General features: G+C 35.0%; 1 pseudogene; it reads left to right on the forward strand.

The window, feature by feature from the left end:
• On the forward strand, nucleotides 1-13,805 carry LOC132121859 (VPS35 endosomal protein-sorting factor-like; annotated as a pseudogene).
• Nucleotides 13,806-15,430: the final 1,625 nt, after the last annotated feature.

The raw sequence follows: 15,430 nt of genomic DNA on the forward strand, positions 1-15,430 counted from the left end.
ATGGTGCCATGTCCAAGAAAGTACATACATACATACAATATACATAAATACATACATACATACGTGTGTGTGTGTGTGTGTGTGTTTATATATATATGATTTTTTTTTTAGCATTTCCAGCTCTGTTTTTCAGTCTCATGTATTAATATAATTGTCAATATGACAGCTTTGTCTATCTTTGTGTTCTGTACAGGCACTCTCGGGCACGTAAATATGAGAGTGAGCTGCATATGTGTCGTCTGGAGGTTTTAGCAGTGGAGTTCAGTGACTATCATCCACTTAAAGCGATCACGGTACATCTGCAGCTCTCCTAAGTGTCCATTAAATGCTTTCATTAAAACATATATTATTATCTTGTTATTAGAGGTCCAATCTTCTTCGAGTAAACTCATTGAGTGTGTGTGAGAATATGTATTCTTTTTCTTAAATTCCTATTTCAGGAAACCCACCGGCTCACCTTCATATAGCCTTGTCCAAGTCATACACAAGCCATTAACCCGTGTCTTATAATGCGGCTAGTTAACAGACTAAAGATGGCATAGCCTGACAGTTATATGCACAAAGTTTGAAGCTTGAAATATCACCTTTGGTTATATATATATATTAAATATTGATTATATACATAATCTGACATTTATCACTGTATATTAATTACAATGACACATTTATCAAAATTAAATCAGTTAAAAGTATTTTTTTAACTAATTATTTGTGCATCCTTTATTGCATGTTTGTTTGTTGTGTGTCAGATGAGGCGTCAGACTGTTTAAAGTAATCTGAAAATGGAAGGGCATGTTTATAGTAATGTACTTATGTTTTTTGTTGATTAAAAAAAAAAGAAAAAGCAAAAAAGAAACCATTCATAGCTAGAGCTAGCAGACTACATTACAATATGCTGTCCCATTTAGAACACTGATTATCCAGATTTGGCAGTCTGGTGAGGTTTGTATCTGAGGGGCTCATTCCAGATAGCAAAGTTTGGGATTTCTAAATCTGGATTATTCTGATCCACATGAAACTTTTAAAAGAACTAACTGGGCCAAGTGTATTCTTGACCAAGACATCAAAGCTCTGGTTATGCCAGGAAGATAAGATTTTAAATAAGTGAAATTTAAAATACTTTGAACGGAAGTCATTTAATAAACATGTTTGATCATCTTTTTTTTTTTTTTTTTTTCAGGTGACAGATTCTAAATCTGGCCGTGGTGTGCGGAAAGGCAGCACTTCCTCCTCATCTTCCTCCTCCTGTAGTTCTGCGGCTCCGGATCCGCTCAGCTCAATGTTGGATGGAACCGACCCGCTGTCTCTCTTCGCTGCGGCGTCTGAGACACCGACTCTCCCACACAGCGTCTCTGCTGGGGTAAAATTCACAAAAGTACTCAATTATTAGCCTACCATATGAAAGTTTCAAAGGTACTTCAAGAAATCTCATGGTATGAATAAATATGAGCTGGGATGGAAACGGAAGGAGAAAGAGGAGGAAGTGGACTCAGACTTTGAGCCGTGGTCATCTAAACGTGAAGAGATCCTGTCTAGGTTCACCACCACAGAGAAACTGTCTATAGTAGGTGCAGCACTTTACAGCTCTCACTCACATTTGTCAGATTATAATGAAACCATTGTTTCTCTTACAGAATCTCTTCATGGGCTCAGACAAGATTGAGTTCATCAGTTTATGATATTTTCTTGGTTTGTAGCTATTCCAGTTGCTCAGGAAGTGCGATGCTCCATTAAACCACCATTCATTTTCACATTGAAATATGTTTTATTATTATTATTAATAATTATGAAAAGAAAAAACTTTGCAATCACTATATAAAATACTTTAATAAAATTCTATTGTGATAAATTGTTGGTCCAACCTGACCAGTGCTGATGAGTTATCACTGTGCTGCTTCTTTGCATTGAAACTGAATAATGACTTTGACCAACCTTAAAGGGATACTCCACCCCGAAATGAAAATTTTGTCATTAATCACTTACCACCATGTCATTCCAAACCCATAAAAGCTTTGTTTGTCTTCGTAACACAATTTAATATATTTTGGATGAACACCGGGAGGCTTGAGACTGTCCCGAAGACTGCCAAGTGTTCAACCATAACATTATGAAGTGACGAGAATACTTTTTGTAATTGAAGAAAACAAAAATAACGACTGCTATTAGTGAGCTAATCTCACTAATAGCAGATGGACTATTCTGACGATGTCTTTCATACTTTTCTGCACCTTGACAGTGTAATTTACTTGGCAGTCTATTGGACAGTCACAAGCCTCCCGGTTTTCATCCAAAATATCTTAAATCGTGTTCCGAAAACGAACAAAGCTTTTACGGGTTTGGAACGACATGGGAGTAAGTGATTAATGACAACATTTAAATTTTGGGGTGGAGTATCCTTTTAAAAGACGTAATAGACACATTAAATAGTTTGGTTTGTGTTAAGGTAAAGCATCCAGTCCCAGCTCAGTGGTGTCAGAAAAGGTGCGCACTCATCTGGAGGAACTGGATGACCTGGAGGAGGTGGGTCTCGTCTGGAGATGTCTTTGTGCTTTACTGTTCGTTAGTAGACGTGTTAATGAATATGTGGTGTATTGTGTGTGCTCAGGGCTCACAGAGGGAGCTCTTGAACCTGTCCCAGCAGGACTATGTCAACCGCATCGAAGAGCTCAACTAGTCTCTGAAGGAAGCCTGGGGTTCAGACCAGAAAGTCAAAGCCCTAAAAATAATCATCCAGGTATGAAGACATGTTAATAGGGATGTAACAATTAACCGCGAACCGGTTGAAAATCGATTCAAATATGTGACGATTCAAATCGGTTGAGATGCTAAACAAATCGCGATTCAGTTAGGAGTAGGAGTTTATATGAATGCATGTCTTTAGGAGAATTTAGATAGTAATTTTTCTTTTCATCTAGCCTCTGTATAATGCATATTAAATGCATTTGTGCAGCGCTGTGAAAAAAAAAAAAAATTAGGGGGGAGTGCTATTTTGTTCATAGCAGAAACCAAGGAAAGGCTAAAAGCGCCACCAGCTGGCAGAGAGTGATTATGCGTCTTGTTAAGCTCGTCCGCTGTTTCGTGCAGAAATTTTTGTATATAGTTTTCACAAAACTGAAGTCAAACCATTGTTTTTGTTGCAAAATTTGGAAATTATACAATCTTATTTAGATTAAAAACTGATTATGTTACATGTATGCAGCATTTTTGTTTGGATCATGGTGAAAATGCAGTGGTTGCCTTATTTTGTTTATATGAAGTGCTATATTATTATATTATTGTAGTTATTTTTCAGTTTCACAAAGAAATGTGCAGCATTTTGTCAAAGCAGTTATAAAAGGATACATTTAATTTATAATTTATCTTAAATCTCATTTTGTTTAAAAAATAAAATCTTGAATCGAATCGTGAAATCAAAATTGTGAATCGAATCGAATCGTGAGTGGAGTGAAGCGTTACATCCCTACCTGTTAACGCATAAACCATCAATATAAACTCAAGGGATAGAAGATAAAAATCGAGTCTGTTAACTTTAACAATGCACATTTCCGGTCTTGTTGTAAACGATTCATCAGTGCAGAAAAAAAAAATATTCTTCAAAATATAATGATGTGCTTTCCTTTTTACGTTGTTTTTGTGTCTCAGTGCTCCAAGCTGCTCTCTGATGCATCAGTAATTCAGTTCTACCCCAGCAAGTTTGTTCTTATCACAGATATACTGAACACTTTCGGTAAGTGTTGCTCATGTCAGTTATTTTTCTGTTCATATTTTACTGACAACATATTTTTTACCCCATTCTTAACTTTATAAATGACAAGCTTCACCATTTACTTTCTTCAGTGCTGATCAACTTGAAAAGTGTATTTAAATGCAGCAAGATAAAAGGCAAATGTTTATTTGTTACTCTTGTTGATGTCATATGTGTACAGGAGGTCTGGTGTATGACAGGATCTGGTCCATGTGTGCTGACCCTCATCCTCTACCAGGTGAAACAAAATGGATCACAACGCAGCATGTTCTTTTGCCACCTGTGTGACTTTGTTCATGTATTTTCTCATTAATGTCGTTCTCAGATTCGTTCTCCGCTGATGATGTGAATGACACAGCCAAAGAGACGTGCCTCAACTGGTTCTTTAAAATTGCCTCCATCAGAGAGCTTGTCCCCCGATTGTATCTTTTCAGCAGGATTTTGACAGTTTTCCATGTCTTATTTCAGCATTTAAGCATTTTCAACAGTTCATATATAAATGTTGAATTAAGTAAATTAAATAAGCGTGTAAAAACAAACAGCAGTGTTTTAAAAGCACCACCACTTGTACTGTTTAGAAAGTAAGTCTATGATGTTTTAATGATTAAGCCTGTGAAGCATGACATAAAATAGTCTGAAAAATATAATTTGGCAATAGAACAACAGTTCATTGAACCTTTGGACAGAATCTTTTTATTTTTAATTTTTTGATTATCATATTTGATACATCAGGCTTTTATGACTCATATAGAATGTTATAGGATAATTTTTTTAACTCATATTGGAGGAGGAAACAACTCATTATTCAGAGGCCCATACAAAGCAGAAATATTTAATTTGCAGTTACTGATATTTATATGGCCAAAAAGTAAGGTGAAATTCTGTTAGCTTGTAATGTAAATCTTGCTTTAGAGCAAAAAGATATAATTACAATAAAAGGCCTTTTCATTACTAAAAATGTGACAAAAGGCATACAGAAGATACAGAAGAACAGCACTATTATTAGCTTTGCAGATGTTTGATTGTCAGCCAAAAATGTCTCAAAGTCAAAACCAAATAACTATGTGCAATTCTTGCATCTGACCTACAGGTGTACGATTATCAACAACTTTGTTTTACAGTACATCCCCTTCTATGCAGACATTTCCCTTTTGGCCACAGTGTTCATTTGACAGACCTGTTATTTTCTGGCTGTTATTATTAGGTTACTTTTATTATTAAATTAATATTACTATTAATTTGCTTCGCAACAATTCATAGCGCATCACCGCTAGGGGTGCGCGATAAATATCGTCCGATAATTAATGCGCATCTCTTCAGTAAAGCCGGTTCTCTAATCAGCGGTAAATTCCATCAGGTGCGTGATTTCACATAGAGCAGCTGTTACTACACGGAGCCGTTGTTAACTGACAAGGTGCGCAAATTCGCGTTCATTATCAGCGTTGATTTGCGCAGCTAGTCAGTTTTACTGACGAGATGCGCATTAATTATCGGACGATATTTAACGCGCACCCCTAATCACGCATAACTGACACGCTGTGACTCTCAGCTTGTGAGGAAAATAAAAAATTAGGCTATTAGCTTAGGCTACTCCTCACTGAAAATGTTTTTAAAATGTCTTTTAAAACAGGTCTAATATCACTATGTTCAGGCAACAAGAGAAACATTAAAGAAATAAATTCAAACAGTTAGCATATATATATATATATATATATATATATATATATATATATATATATATATATGTATCTATATATATATATATATATGTATATATATATATATGTGTATATATATATATATATATATATATATATATGTGTATATATATATATATATATATATATATATATATATATATATATATACCACATATTAGGAGATTGTCCTGAGATTGTCCTCGTCTCTGAGAGAATACGCGCTGTTAAGGTTATCACCAGCAAACTGAAGCACTATAATAACCCTCATAGCTTAACCAAACGCATTCTATATGAGAAACATCTGATTTATATGCATAAAATAAACACCATATTACAACGTACAATTGCACAAAAGACTTTGAATGCACAAGTGAACTTAATTGGGCTAGTCGTGTGGATCCATTGTGGATGCACTCTTCCCTTAACAATATGATAAAACACGGGGGAACAAAGATTCAGTTACATTATTTTACAGTAGCTAATAATCTCATTATAATATGACAAACTTGCCCTGCACATTGCAATTCACTGTATTTTCCTTTTCAAAGTATTTCCTATGATATTTCAAGCAATTAAAAAGCATCATGGTGAACATTGCACATCTGACGTGTCTCTGCAGGAAATAATTCATTATTTATCGGCTTTAAGATATCGGCCAAATTCTCTTATTGGTTCGATAACGACAACAGAAAAATGTACATTTATCGGGCGGATATGGTGGCCGATATATTGTGCATTCCTAGTTATGATACAGTTGTTGTCAGTTTTTATTTGTGATTTCAAATATGAAAATGAATCATAAACTTGGAGAATTTGATGTTTCCCTATTCAAAGAGATGCACTTGCATGCCCGAGAGGCATTCTAAAGATGGCCGTCGAGTGACATGACTTGCCTTAAAGGGACTTTGGCAACATTAAAGAGTCTGTTCAAATAAACTTGCCATGTTAGATGCAGCTTCTTTGCAACTTTGGCATTTTACAGATGGCTTTTGTTGTTGTTTATCTTATTTTATTGGTAGGAGCCTAAAAGTATTTTAATTTATTAAATTGATTCAGTTAAAGTATTTATTTTCAATTCATAGTTTAATAATAATAATAATAATAATAATAAAATCTTTATAAAGGTCAAGAAAGAGAGAAATTTTAAAGAAAAAATTAAATCCAGGATACAAATAATGCAAAAAAAAGTTTCGTACCCTGTTGGGAACATTCTTTCTAGTCACAAAAAAATGTGGAATTAGTCCAGATGTGATCAAAATGTGTTTGTCTTTTAAAGGTTTTGCTTACAGAAATGATGGACAGATGCAAGAAGCTGGGAAACAAGTAAGATCTGCTAACTCTGCTGACAGTGCTTCTCTATGAACCCTTTAATTCCAATTTCAAAAATGTTTTTTTTTTTTTTTTTAATGCTAGGACAATTTTTAATTGTTCAGATGGCATGAGATAAGTGGCCAAAAATTTAGAAAATTAAGCTTGAGAATCATTGTGAATAGTGTTGGTGCCTTCTTTTTGTGTAGTCCCTTAGGACTTTGTGAGAGGCAGACATTCTTGATAATTAGTGTTGGTTACTTAGGGAAGAATCCACATTAGTATTGCTCACACTTATGAATTTCTTAAGACTGAATATGAATCTTCAGCAGGTAATTCCTGCATTGGTTGTGCTACAGGGACGATGATCTGTTTTGTTGAAAAGAGAGTGACTTGCAAATTTTAGCTTAGCAGATGGACGAAAAATCAAACAGCCTAAAATAATCCCATTAAAACCAGATTATCACAGAAATTTGGTGGTGGGCGCTTTTGACCAGTAAGCGACCACCCAGAACAAACTAGCTTTGTGGTTGTGAATTTTGCATGTCCATGCATCTTCAGAAAATGTAAAAATCCAGTACTGAATCCACAGCTGCAGCATTTATGTTTGAATTTGTAATATTCATTCATTTTCCCATAGTGCTCTCCTGCTGAACTCTGTCATGTGGGCATTCCGGGCAGAATTTGTCGCAATGAGAGCAACAGACTTCATTGGCATGATCAGAGATTGTGATGAAGCTGGATTTCCCAAAGTGACAAAACACACATCTATAGTCTACAGACAGGCCAAAAACTCAGTGACTATGTCATAGTTTATATTCATATTTAAATTTTGTGCAGCACCTGTTGTTTGCGTCACTGGGTTGCAGTCTGTCTGTTGCTGACCCTCCAGAGAGTGAGAGACTCTCCATACTCAATGAAGCTTGGAAGGTCATCACTAAAGTGCGCAGTCCAAGGGTAAACCCCTCTGTTGGTGTCTAAATGTTTTAAAGCACACAGTATAGAAAGAGAATATGTAATATTAATTGAGCACAAAATGAATAAAATCCACATTTACTGTGTTCTTCAACTCAGGATTAGATCAGCTGTGTTGAGATCTGGGTGGAGTTTACCTGCCGTCACTTCACAGTGAGTTATCTGTAAAATGTGAGAATTTTATTTTATTTTTTTTAGCAGAATGTTTCAATTTGTTCCCCATAGAAACTAGAGGTGAATACAGTTCTTACTGACATCATCAAACACATAACTCCAGACAGAGCTTTTGAGGATGCTTATCCACAGGTACATAAAAAAACATACATATGCTGATGTCAGAGGGTCTTGATGAAGTCATGGAAATTCATCTTATTCCTATGTGTGTTTTAGCTGAAGTCAGTGATAAAGAAGATCCTCACCTACTTCCATGATTTCTCTGTGCTCTTCTCAATGGTATGACTACAGCGAAAACAGACCTTTAGCAGTTCTTGAATTTGAATCATTCAGAATTGTAATCTGAATTTAAGTGGAACTGCTGTTAGAACAGAATGTTTTAATCTATGACTGATGGTCGGTGAAATGGAGAAACAAAACAATAAAAAAGATTTAATAATGACATTTTTACAATTAACTTTGGTCACACTTTGTATTAAGGTACAATTCCCACCATTAACAAACCATTAACTATGACTTTTGCCTCAATAAACTCCTAATTTCCGTCTGATTAATAGTTATTAAGGTAGATTTTAAGATTAGGTATTGGGCAGGATTAGGGATGTAGAATATGTTCATGCAGAATATGTTCTTTATAAATACTAATAAATAGCCAATATGTTAATAATAGGCATGCTAATAAACAACTAGCTAATAGTCAGTGCTGGCCCCTATACTAAAGTGTTACCTTATTTTTTTTTATATTATTTGTTGCTGTTGTAGTTAAATTAAAATCTATCTGTTTTGGCTAAACATAGCTTAGAGAAATAATGCATTCTACATATCAGGTAATAATTAGGCATAATTATTCATATTATACTAATTCTTATTTGTTTTGTCAGAATGCTAGAATTTGACTAATGGAATTCTTCTGTTGTGTGTTGAATTTCTTTCCATTTCAATTCATTAAATTATTCATACTTTTTGGGTCAATGCATCACAAATTCTTTCAGATTTTGTCCAAAATAAATACATGGTAATCTCAATAAATATGAGTAGGAATCTCAAATAAAGTAGGATGATCATACAAATAATGTATAATGATGTATAATGTTTTGCTGATTGCAGGAGAAGTTCTTGCCCTTTCTGGACATGTTCCAGAAAGACAGTGTGAGGGTAGAGGTGTGTAAATCCATCATGGAGGTCTTCATCAAGTATGTTTGTCACTCACTATTCAGTATTAGGACAGCTCCTCCTCTGTGTAGCTAAACACGTTTGGTTATTTCTAGCTCACGTCATGTAAGGTTTTATCTCCTAGTTGAGGCTGATGTATTTTCTGTTTAGACACCAGCAGGAACGAACAAGAGATCCAGTCATCCTTGACTCTGTCAAGTGAGGGAGATGTTTTTTTTATAGTGTTTCACTAATAATGCAGAATTAGAGAGTGTTACATTGACGGGTTTGCATGTGGTTTCGGTGTTGTAGTGCTCTAACGCTAGATGATGAGAAAAGAGCTCTGTCTCTGCTGATCAATGGATTTATTCGTATGGTGAGTCCCTGTCTTGGAATACATATGATAATCAAAAACATTGATTTGAAAAGTAGTTATCTATTTTGAGAGATCATCTGACACAAATATGAACTGGAATCGTGTTTACTTAAGGGCAGTCGACCCAGAATTAAAACAGTATATATAATTCAAGTAATCACATACAGCATCATAAATTCATCTAGTTTAATCAAATGAAAATTGCCATATATCAAGCCATATATCGAGAAAAAAGCTGTCCAAACCTGCCTGGCATTGCGTGTTTAATTCAGCCACATTGGAGGGTTTTCGAGCATGAAAGGACTGTTTAAGGTCAAGCCACAGCATCTCAATCAGATTTAAATCCATACTTTGACTGGGCCACTCCAAAACCTGTTTTGTTTTTCTTGAGCCAATTTAGAGGTGGACTTGCTACCATCAACATGCTCGACTGCTGGTATGATGTTCATTTTATGAAATGCTATGTTGGTTTTACACCAGATTTAATGGGACACACACCTTCCAAAAAGTTTAACTTTTGTCGCATCAGTCCACAAAATATTTGCCCAAAAGTCTTTGGGATAATCAAGATATTTTTTGGCAAATGTGAGACGAGCCTTTGTGCTCTTTTTGGTCAGCAATAGCTTTTGCCTTGGAATGCTCCCATGGATGTCATTTTTGCAGAGTCTCTTTCTTATTGTTGAATCATGAACACTGACCTTAACTGAGGCAAGTGAGGCCTGCAGTTTTTTAGAGGTTGTTCTGGGTTCTTTTATGAGCTCCTGGTTGAATCGTCATTGCGCTCTTGGAGTAATATTGCTAGGCCGGCCACTCCTGGGAAGGTTCACCACTGTTCTAAGTTTTCTGCTTTTGTGGATAATTGCTCTGACCATAGTTCGCTGGAGTCCCAAAGCCTTATAACCCTTTCCAGACTGATACATGTAAATTTTTCATGTAGTGCCAGGTAGGTTTGGACAGCTTTTTTCCCTTAATAAATGAAATCATAATTTAAAAACTGCATTTTGTATTTACTTGCATTATCTTTGTGTAATATTGCAATTTGATGATCTAAATCTTTTAAGTGTGACAAATATGCAAAAAAAAAAAAAAAACTTTTCATGGCACTGCATCATTTAAACTGTACATTTTATGGTCAGAGTTAGCAACTACAACATAACATATAGTTTCAATGTTTTATATATATATATTGGTCATTTTTTATCAGGTGTCATTTGGGAGGGACTTTGAGCAGCAATTGAGCTTTTGTGTGGAAGCCAGGGCAACTTTCTGTAATCTGGAGCCAGTCACCATTCACCTGATTCATGTGAGCAGCCTGTGTCCTAATGGATGTTTTATGTTTTTATGCCAGGGATTTCGAAATTTTACATTTTTCTATATGCTTGAATTGCACCCTGAGATTTTATATACCATATTTTTCGGAGTATAAGTCGCATCAGTCCAAAAATACGTCATGACAAGGAAAAAAACATATATAAGTCGCACTGGTGTTAGCGCAGTCGATAAGACGCATGCCTGTGGTGTGGGAGACCCGGGTTCGAATCCACTGTGAACCGCCAGTGTGTCCCTGAGCAAGACACTTAACCCCTAGTTGCTCCAGAGGCGTGTGACCTCTGACATATATAGCAATTGTAAGTCGCTTTGGATAAAAGCGTCAGCTAAATGAATAAATGTAAAATGCACTGGACTATAAGTCGCATTTATTTAGAACCAAGATAAAACATTACCCTCTACAGCCGCGAGAGGGCGCTCTATACTGCTCAGTGGTAGGCTACAGGAGCACTGAGCAGCATAGAGCGCCCTCTCGCGGCTGTAGACGGTAATGTTTTCTCTTGGATCATTTCTCTTGGTTCATGTCAAATTAATTTTGATAAATAAGTCGCACCTGACTATAAGTCGCAGGACCAGCCAAACTATGAAAAAAGTGTGACTTATAGTCCGGAAAATACGGTGTGTGTGTATATATATATATATATATATATATACACACACACACACACACACACACACACACTATGTGTGTTTGTAATTACATAATATAATGAGTGTATTATATATATATATATATATATATATATATATATATATATATATATATATATAACATTCTAATAATAATATTATAATAATAGCTTGCATCTCATGCGTTCATGATATGTGTTTAACAGAGCTGTAGTATCTGATCAGGGTCATGATAGAGGATTTATTAAAATACATTATTCATATTCAGTCTTCAACTCTGTTTTAATGTTCCTATGGGCTTTATTGTAGTAAGCAGATTGAAACTGCAAGCTATAAAGTCTAACATTAGTCTAATGGAGTGCTGAGGGACTGTCTGTCATGATGATATATAGGTCTCTCTTACAGACGGTGAATCAGTTAGCCATGGAGACCAGACGTGTAATGAAAGGCAATCACTCACTTAAAACGGCTGCTTTTGTCAGGGTTAGTTATTATTCTTTATCACTTTTACATAAAAGTGGTTGAATCTTACGAGGGACTTTTTTCAAGTTGTAATTTGTAAATTGTAATTGATAGGCTTCAGGAGATTCCCTCTACCATTGGATCTGTTTTATCCCATTTTAGCCCATAAGTGACTGAGTTTTTGCTTCCTGTTGTGTGTTTATTTGCAGGCATGTGCTGCCTACAGTTTCATCACCATTCCGTCCCTCACCAGTATCTTCAACCGTCTCAATCTCTATCTGCTTTCTGGACAGGTAGCTCTGGCCAACCAGTGTCTGTCCCAAGGTGAGTGCTGGAGCCTCTCTTAGAATGAAGAAGCTCTTGTACATCGTTGTTCCAGCCTCTCATTGTGAAGGATAATTAAAATACACTATTATTCAAAAGAAACCATGATGTTGTGAAATAAAATGTAATTTATTGTTGTGATAGAACAACAGGCATTACTCCAGTTTTCAGTTTCACATAATCCATCAATATGCTGATTAACTTTTAATATGATCAAAACAGAAATTAAGATATTTTTGATGAAATCCAAGAGCTCTCTGACCCTCTGTAGACAGCAACACAAGTGAAGTGTTCCCAGGTCCAGAAACGTAGCAAGGACATCAGTAAAATAGTTGTAACTTGTTAAATTTGTTAATGTGAAAAATGTCCAGATTTGTTTTTATAATTTTATAAACCTTTCTCTGTTCTTACAAAATAAATCTTATGTAGTTATTTGAAAAAGAGCAATGTATACATCTTTTAAGTGAGCATGTTATAATGTTCATATGAGAGCACATGGACATACTGTGCAGCCCATTTGAAAATTATATATATACAAAAATCCAAGTCAATTTTATTTCTACCAATTTCGCTCTCTTTCTTTCTTGTACCTAACATATATATAAATAATGCTAAAATATTTTTTATTTTAATATATTTTTGTAATATTCTTTAGTTTAATATTTTCAAAACATTCTCATGATTGTCACTAGTGATGATTTTGTAATATAAATAAATAAATTTATGCATTTAACAGACGCTTTTATCCAAAGCGACTTACAGTGCATTCAGGCTATCAATTTTTACCTATCATGTGTCCCCGGGGAATCGAACCCCCAAGCTTGCACTTGATATGGCAATGCTCTACCAATTGAGCTACAGGAACACTATTATAACATCTAATAAATTTCAGTTAATACTTACTAATACTAATACTTACATTTCAATTTGAGTATTTGTTGATAATGATTTTGTAAATCAATTAATCTGTAAAGATTAAAAAAAGATTTCTTTGAAACAGTATAAACTAAAAAGTGAAAAAATAGATTTATATACAACTGTTTCTGGATTTCAGCAATCATTGAAATTGAAAAGAAAATAAGTTCAGTTGTTGTACTTATTAGTTAAAAGTCAAATGTAATGTTTTTACTTCTATATTTCTGGGTTAGATATTTACACATTTAACAGTAAAATGTTCCTGCAGTACCTGTACAACAGTACCGTATTTGCCTCTGTATGTCAGGACAATTACATTTATGTGTAATATAATTATATTATTATTTATGATTTAGCATGGCTATGAGATATTTCTGTATTTATGTTTGTTTCAGGGAGTGTGCAGACGGGGCAGTCTGGCTTTCTCTATGTTTGGCTGTCTGTTGGCTCATGGTGATCTACACAACAACAAACTCAATCAGCTGGCTGTCAACCTATGGAACCTGAGTCACAAACACGGCTTTTGTGACACGCGCACATCAGTTAGTCATATGCACAATCGCATTAGCACTCAGTGGCAAATACAATGCCCTGACCTCTCTCTCCTCCTCTCCAGGTTCGGACTCTGGAGTACATCAAACATCAGGCGCTGCAAGCAGACATGAGCCATCTCTCCGACATGACAGCAAGTCTCTCTCTGCAGTCCAGAGCCTGATGCACTGATGGAGGCTTTCCAGTCAGAATCCCTGAGATGGTTTGACATTCATACATTTCAAGTGTTCTTCAAATGATTACTGAAACTAATCTGTAGTTTCCTATTGGCTCAAACTTCTACAGTCCCAAATCTAGTCATGATATATTAATATTTCTAAATATTATTTGATTGTCTATAATGTCAGTTTGCACTTGTTTTTGTACAGTTTGTGTACCTAACCAGGTATTATGTAATAAAATGCTTTAAATCATGACATCTTGTGGATTTCGTTCGAGGACAAAAAAAGAATTTCTATGGCTCCGTACTGCATGTTATAGGAAAAACATTTCCGTGATTTATCTTGATAGAAGCTGCATAAGCTCCATCAGCTCAGTAGGTCTTGCTGTATGTATCACAGACAGTGTTATTTTAGTATCATTGAATATTACGGTTTTTAATATTTTGAATTAAACGGCTAATTCTGTAATAATTTACTCACCTTCAAATTGTTCAGAATCTAAATTGAGTTTCTTTCTTCTGTTGAACATAAAAGCTCAAAAGAAATCGCTGAAAAAATATGACAAAGGAAAAGAAAGTTCAACACTCTTCAGCAATAAAACATGAAAGTGATGTCTAGCTATAGTCAATTTTGCTGATTCGTATAGTTGAAATGGATCATGGAAGGTCAACAGCAAAGGTCTGCACTTACTCCCGATTTCTCTCAACATGAGGACAGGAGGAATATCAGTCAATAAATAGGAATCAGTAACTGGCGTTACTCATTTGACAAGATATTTAGATATTATACTTAGATATTTTCTTGCAAATTATTGCGTTTTTTTACTATTCACCTGCAAAAATCTGATTACGTAACTTGTGCTACTTGTAATTAATTATCCCCAGCCAGTGTTGCGGAAAGTTACTTTTAAAAGTTATGCATTACAATATTGTGTTACTCCCTAAAAAACAAATTTATGGAGAGTAACGCATTACATTACTTTGGCGTTACTTTTTATATTTGAGCAGGGCTTGATTGTTTTCAATATAAGAAGTTTTATTTCTAGCGAATGTAAGAGGCCTTTCACACCAAAAGGTGCAATGAATAAACCTCAGGCTGAAGGAAAGGTAAATTCAGGTCTGTACAGTAAAACGCGGGAGGAGAAGAAGGTTCAAAACGCTTTAGCAATAAAAAAAAAAAAAAAATGAAGCACAATTGTTATTTTATCTTAAGTCATTTTTGCTTAGTATGGATGAACTTGTTCATCAAAGGTTAGCAGCAAAGACATTGGTTAATAAAATGGGATTAGATACATTTGTGTTAACCTTTAATTATTGCAGGTTTAATTGATGCAGGTTTGCGTCATATTCTGAGTTTGCTTTTTTTTGCAAGTGAGATTAACTAATGCACATTCACATTTAGTCTAGAACTACATGTTCACACAGCACACACACAATGCCTCTATACCTCTGATTTCTTCCAATATGGGACCAGGAGACTTGTTAGTCAATAAATGGGAAAACAAAGTAACTGGCATTACATTTTTGCAAAATTAACTCAGATATGTTCCTGTAAATTAAAAAAGAAATGCGTTACTTTACTAGTTACTTGAAAAAAAGTAATTGATTACGTAACTCACATTACTTGT

The sequence above is a fragment of the Carassius carassius genome, chromosome 40, assembly GCF_963082965.1.
Source record: "Carassius carassius chromosome 40, fCarCar2.1, whole genome shotgun sequence".
Classification (NCBI taxonomy): Eukaryota; Metazoa; Chordata; class Actinopteri; order Cypriniformes; family Cyprinidae; genus Carassius; species Carassius carassius.